Source organism: Zonotrichia leucophrys, chromosome 2 (assembly GCF_028769735.1).
Source record: "Zonotrichia leucophrys gambelii isolate GWCS_2022_RI chromosome 2, RI_Zleu_2.0, whole genome shotgun sequence".
Taxonomy (NCBI): domain Eukaryota; kingdom Metazoa; phylum Chordata; class Aves; order Passeriformes; family Passerellidae; genus Zonotrichia; species Zonotrichia leucophrys.
In genome coordinates this window covers 38,897,094-38,903,093 of record NC_088171.1, presented here as the reverse complement: position 1 = coordinate 38,903,093, position 6,000 = coordinate 38,897,094, and the positions used below count along the sequence as shown (strand labels likewise).

At 39.0% G+C, this 6,000-nt stretch overlaps 1 long non-coding RNA gene across 3 annotated transcripts in view; it reads left to right on the top strand.

Moving 5' to 3' along the window:
* Positions 1-265: 265 nt before the first annotated feature.
* LOC135443102 (uncharacterized) overlaps positions 266-6,000 on the top strand; it is a 51,774-nt gene continuing 46,039 nt past the window's right edge. For all 3 annotated transcript variants that reach the window (XR_010438815.1, XR_010438813.1, XR_010438814.1), the window contains exon 1: positions 266-401. This is a non-coding gene — a long non-coding RNA (uncharacterized LOC135443102). The remainder of the gene's footprint in view (positions 402-6,000) is intronic.

Here is a 6,000-nt window from a genome sequence, read left to right as displayed (position 1 = left end):
CTGGTTGCCGTGACTGGGGTTATCAACAGCTCTGGATGGGGAGATTATGTTCCAGGCAGGAGACAGACATACCTACAACATCACTCAGGCCAGACCGGGCTGCTGTGTTTGAGCCTAAATGCAGCCCTGGGTAGTGAGCAGGGCGTGTGTAGGTGGTGGCCTCAGCTGAGGCCTCTGAGAGCAATCATAGCCTACAGACATCCTCAGGTGCTCGGATTTAAATTGTATTTAGTGTATTTAGGGAGGTTTGTGTTGTGGAAAGATTCTGGTTAGACCATTCTTTATTCCTGTGATTGCTGCAGACATGGGGAAATGCAGGGAGTAGCTATAATTCCCTGTGGATTTGTTCCAGTTCTCTTCAAAGGCAGAATGTGGTGGAGCCAGCCACTTGAGTTCCTCAGGTAATAATAAAAACTTTGTTTGTGTTTTAAGTGTAGCACTGCCTGGCAAAAACCTGGCCCTCTATGTGTCCTTGGGGACAGTGGGAAGTCAAGCTTGGGAGAGACCTTGTGAAACAGCTTTGCTCTGATAATTCCTTACCTGGCATGGGAAAGCAGCTGGAATACACATGAGGGAAGTTGTGCTTGATTGTACAAGTAGGTGCTTTCAAAACTTATCCAGAACTTTCACCTTGCTGAGTAGCTCCAATAAGGACACTGAAGCAGAGCACATAAATTTCAGTGAACGTGATGTAGTCAAGCTGAAAAAGTAATTTTTCTTTAAGTCAATAGTGTAATATCCAGGATTTAGCACGTGCAGATGCAGTATTAAAGTTCAGCAAAAGTAGTTTCGGTGACCTTGAAAATGGGCCTTTCTATAGTAAAGATATAAGCAGTGCTGTCGAAAATGACCTGCAGAGTCAGCAAATGTGTGGAAGCTGTTGGATACAGCTTTTAGCTCTATAATGTACTTAGAAGTCTAATCAATAAGCCTGACTTTGGGAAATACAATCTTTTTCTCCTCCCTTTGCAACAATTATGATTTATATTCCCTTTCAAATCAGCTGAAAAATACCTTTCCTATTTCCCAAAACTTTGAACTGGTAGGTACAAGGCAACTATTTTCTTGTTATTCCACTACTGAAGACTTTCAGATAAATATTTTCAGTATAGCTATATCTGTGCTAAACCCTCCTCCCCCTGCCCCCACTTCCAAGTATTTCCTCAGGGCTTGATTTAAGAAGGTTCTAAGGAAGAAAGAAAAATAAATCCCAACACATGATGAGGTCTTGTTCAAAATCTGATGTTTGCAAACAAAGACTGAGGATAAAATACATGTCAGAGGCTAACTTTAGTGCTGATATAGATGAAAACAGACACGGGGAAACTTGGGTTTGCATGAGGTCTCTTAAAGGCAATGAGAGCCTCTTGGCAATTGTTTGCAGCTAGTGCATTGGAGGTTAATGTGTTTCATGTTTGCTCCTCACGATGCTTTAACAGGCCAGCTCAGGTGCTATGCAGCTTTGTAGGGATTCCTAGCCAGGAGCTGCACACAATCACAGCATTATGAGTGACTTGGAAAGCTTTCAAGCTTTTCCAAAGCTTTCTACTAATGACTGCAATTGCATTGTGCTCCTGTGGGCAAATAGGCTGTTGCAGGACCCCATTGCAGGCTTATTACTACCATTCCCACTGTGTTAATTGCTGAAAAGCCTCCTGAGGTTTTAATGGGAATCCTTGCAGAGTAAAGTGCTAGTTAGGTGAAGAACGGAGGCAGCCCTCTGGTAAGATCCATCATTTTCAGGCACAGGATAGAGAAATGTAGGGATAACTCGTGTTCTCCTCATTTTGCAAAAGGTTGACTCACGAGAGGAGGAAGAGAAGAAACAACTCACACAGGGCTTGGGGATTTGGCAGACCCTGCAAAATCCCCAAGTGTGCTGCTGCAGTTGTTCATGCAGTTATCGTACGTCTGGCCCTATGTCAGTGAGTGTCAATTATTAATATTTTATCTCAAGAAAGTTTCTGATTAGGATAATGTAATTTCCTTTGTTTTGAGATTACTCAGGCATTTTAACCTTAAAAAAAGAAGACAACAAACAGATCTACTTGGGAGAAAATCTTCAATGTGTGAAGATGAAATTTTATGTGGGGAATCTTAACACCAGTCTCAGTTTTTCATAGGTCTCCCTTTTGTTTTTCTTTTAAAGGTCTTCAAAATGCTGAATGTATCTGGTGTCTATATCTGTCCATTCTGCTGGGATTTTTTTTCCCCCTGAGATTTCTTTTCTGGTGAGCTTTTATTAATATGTAAATTCATGTGCATACAGATCATCAGTGTCTGGCTTCTCAAAGTGATTAAATTGGCCTTTTTTTTGTACCTATTTTAAACTTAGACAGTTCTTGAATGTTTTTTCCTCTTTCATTTTAAACAAAGGAAATTATTCATATAATATAATTTTTTTTCCTTAATAGACCATAAGGGATTTTCTGTTTATTAATGCAAACATCTGGAAAACACTTCAGAAGTTCTTTATGTTAATTTCCTTAACAAGGTTCATATTTTAAGAACAAGTTGTGTGAAACAATTTCTGAGTGAGTTTGCCCACAGCACTCAGTTTGTTATCTTCTGAGTGCTCATTGCTAGTCTCTTGGTGGTAACTGGAAAAAAATCATCTTGGAAATATCACAGTCTTGATACAGATTCCTAAACTTTCTGGAACAAATTCTGCACTCTGTTTTAAGTATGTCTGGAGTCATTGGATTTGTGGTGGTGTAGCAACCAGATATGGCTGTCTCTGAGGGCCAGCTGGAACTTGTGTGCAGCCTGATTTATTAGAGGTCACATTAGTAGCAGACTCCATTATGGATCAAACAGTAAGACATTTCTAAACTATTTTGCACATGATTTTGTTAGTGTGCAGCTTGAATTCTCCCAGAGAGTGTGGACCTGAAGATTAAACTACAAAGTTCCAGAGTTATCATTGGAGAGATTTACTTTGGCTCAGCAGCCTTACTTCAGAGCAGTGATACAAAACACTGCATGTGTATGTCTGAAGCTCAGGGCTGGCTGGTTGCAACTTATATAGGTCCTATTTGAAAAGGCTATTTGAAAAGTTTTCAAATTCAAACTTTTTTGCTTTGATTTTTCTGTGGCTGCTGTCACCTTGTTTTAAATGGTAATTTTCCTTGGAGAGGAGGACTGTGTCTTTTCATGTCTAGGTCAGGGCTCTGAGAGCAGTGACTCTCAACTGTACCCTACTCTTTCTTCTCAAGATTGATGCCATTTTGGTGAGTCAGGATAATGGTTGCTTTCCTTCAGGATCTGAGGAGGATGGAGTGATGCAGCAACCTGTGGTCCTATTTGTCTTTTAGATTTATTTCTTCATAAATAAAAGGGTTTCTATTAAGGTCTATAGCATTTATTAAATGGTCATTTTTGCATGTGGATGTGTGGGTGTCTGGAAAGACTTACTGCTGTGTTACTGCTTGGATGCTGAAGAGAGGATCTTGTGAGAGCCTGCCAGATGTGCTGCTGGAGTCTGCAGGTGTTTCATGCCATGGATAAGACAAACATAATACACAACTCTGTGTAAATGCTGTTATTATTGTCAGAAAAACCTAGCACCTATAGTAGACTTTAAAAAGGCTTATTTCTGTAGGATTCTTTCTTTTTTTTTTTTTTTTTTTTTGGATACAATTCATGAATATTGATGGATGAACCCCAGACCTAGTAATGAGATGCAGAGCCTTTCAGTATGAGAACATTGCTTTAGAGATTTGGTTATGAAGCTAGTTATTACCTAGTGTAAGCTTTGCTGCTGTGAAGGGACCTTCCTCAACACAGGTTTTATAATAACCTCCTTCTTTGGTCCTATATGGCTTTGTGTTCAAGCTACAGTTATTCATGTTTGAAAATGATGATGTGTTCAGTAGGAAATAAATCTGTCTCTGGAGATAGCCATCCTCATCATTTAATATTAGAGGAATCATAGCTACTGGGGTCTGGAAGGCAAAAGAGGAAATGAACTTTTAATGTGAGTGGTGTTAAATTTTACAGGGGAATTTTGGCAACTTATTTTTAAAAAGAAAGCCAAATCTCCATTTGGGTTTTGTTTCTTGTATATTCTGGAATATCACTGCTGAGCGGTGACCAAGTCTCATTTTACTGTGGTTTGACAAGATTTAAATCCAAGAAAGGAAGAGTAGTTATTTTAAAATCAGCGTTTAAAACAAATCTGATACATACAGCTTGCACTTTAAAAAGAACCTGCTTAAATTTCTTCCTTAAAACGTTGCTGTATTCTTACATACTACTTTTCTGTCAACAGGTCTCATTAATTTATAATGGAGGTAAATGTAATCATTCTGTTTTACAAATGGGAATCCCAAGGTGTGGGGAAGAAAAGGTGTTTTCCTTGATGTCAATAAGGAGAGCAGTATCTAGTGTGATTGCAGGCTTTAAATCTGTCACACCCATGTGGAATGCTCTGCTAGGATTTTGTGCCATAAGCATAAAAATGGGATCTTAAAATCAAGTATGTTCCATCTATTGTGAGGAAAAAATAAAAGTAATTCTCTTAGAACTAAAGTGTGCCTCTTACCTTCTCCTGAAACCTGTATTTATTTTTAGCAGACATTTTCTCAACTGGCATTTAACAGTATAAAGTGCTGTAGCTGTGATTGTCGGCCTGACAGAACATAAGCATTTGCTTAGTTTGATTGGCATCAAATGTCTTGATTTGTGCAAAACAGGTTTATCATGAGGTTTGGACTAAAAGTCTGCAGGTGAACTCCTTTTGCTTGAAAGTGCTTGAGGAAGGCATTGCATAAAAGGTAGAAAAATATTACTCTTTTTTTTATGGCTGTAGAAGGTGTCCTATCTCATCAGATCAACAGGATCATTTCAAGAAATCTAGCTCAAGTTTTTTAACTCCGAAGAATCTTTACTGACTTAATGGTAGTAGACAATGTTTTCCTGACCCTTGTGAATTCTAGGGTCTTACATTTTTAATGCATTCCTGAAGGTTACAGGACTCTATATTTCAAGCAGGCAATTTCACAGCTAAATATTTTCTAAGTTCTCTGCACAGGAATCTTAGTGAAGATGCAAGCTAAGATAAATTAACTTCGTCAATTAAAATATGCTTTGGACCTATAAATACTTACTGGTAGATATGCTTTTTATAGGTAAATAATATTGATGATTCCTTCAGGGATCCTTGCAAGCTTATGGAGTTCTTTTACAGAATTAAATTTAAAATGGCCATGGAGGAATCTATGAGTTGGTCTAGTTTTATACCTGAGACTTATTTCTGTGAATTCCCTAACCTAGAAATTCAAGGGTGTTGCTTTCAACTGAGCCAGGAAAACACCTTTCTTCCAAAGCTAGAATGAGCATGACAGCCTGAGCTTTACCCAAGATCCAGGTAATGCTCTTGATGCGTTACTCCCATAGTATCTGGTAGGCCAGTATGAAAGGCTGATGTGAGGGCTGGTGTAGATCAGAAGGAATGGGAATTGTTTGGATCATGCTAGCAGTCTTATAAGGAGAGGAAATTTTAAAGGCTGGTCAGGTTTGATGTTTGGCTACTGAATCAGCTTTAGGAATCAAACCAGTGCTGTCTCCGTTTGGTGTTGGGCAGATTCTTTAACAAGCAACCCCTGTGCAGGGTGTGACAGCCAGATGTGAGAGGCTTGAGGTCTGCTCTTAAAGAGATCTGCTTGCTTTTGGAACAGCAGAATGGGAAACATTGACAGAAAGAGAGTACATAACTAACGATTTATTTCTTTGACCATGTGGGTTGTAATATATCTCTTTTTGGCCCACCTTTGAGACACTGAGGCACTCACGAGTCCTTCTTTGCACGACTATTCATTTGCAGTGAATAAGTGCTTAACTCCTTTGTGCTTTATTGCAAATATGGATATTAGGTCATGAAAAATAGTGGCCTGCTTATAATTAATTTACTGCCATTTATCAGAGAGTTGAAACTTTTATGGCACAGAACAGTAGTTGGCCACAACACTGCTGAAACTTATGTGAACAGAGGATCTGGCT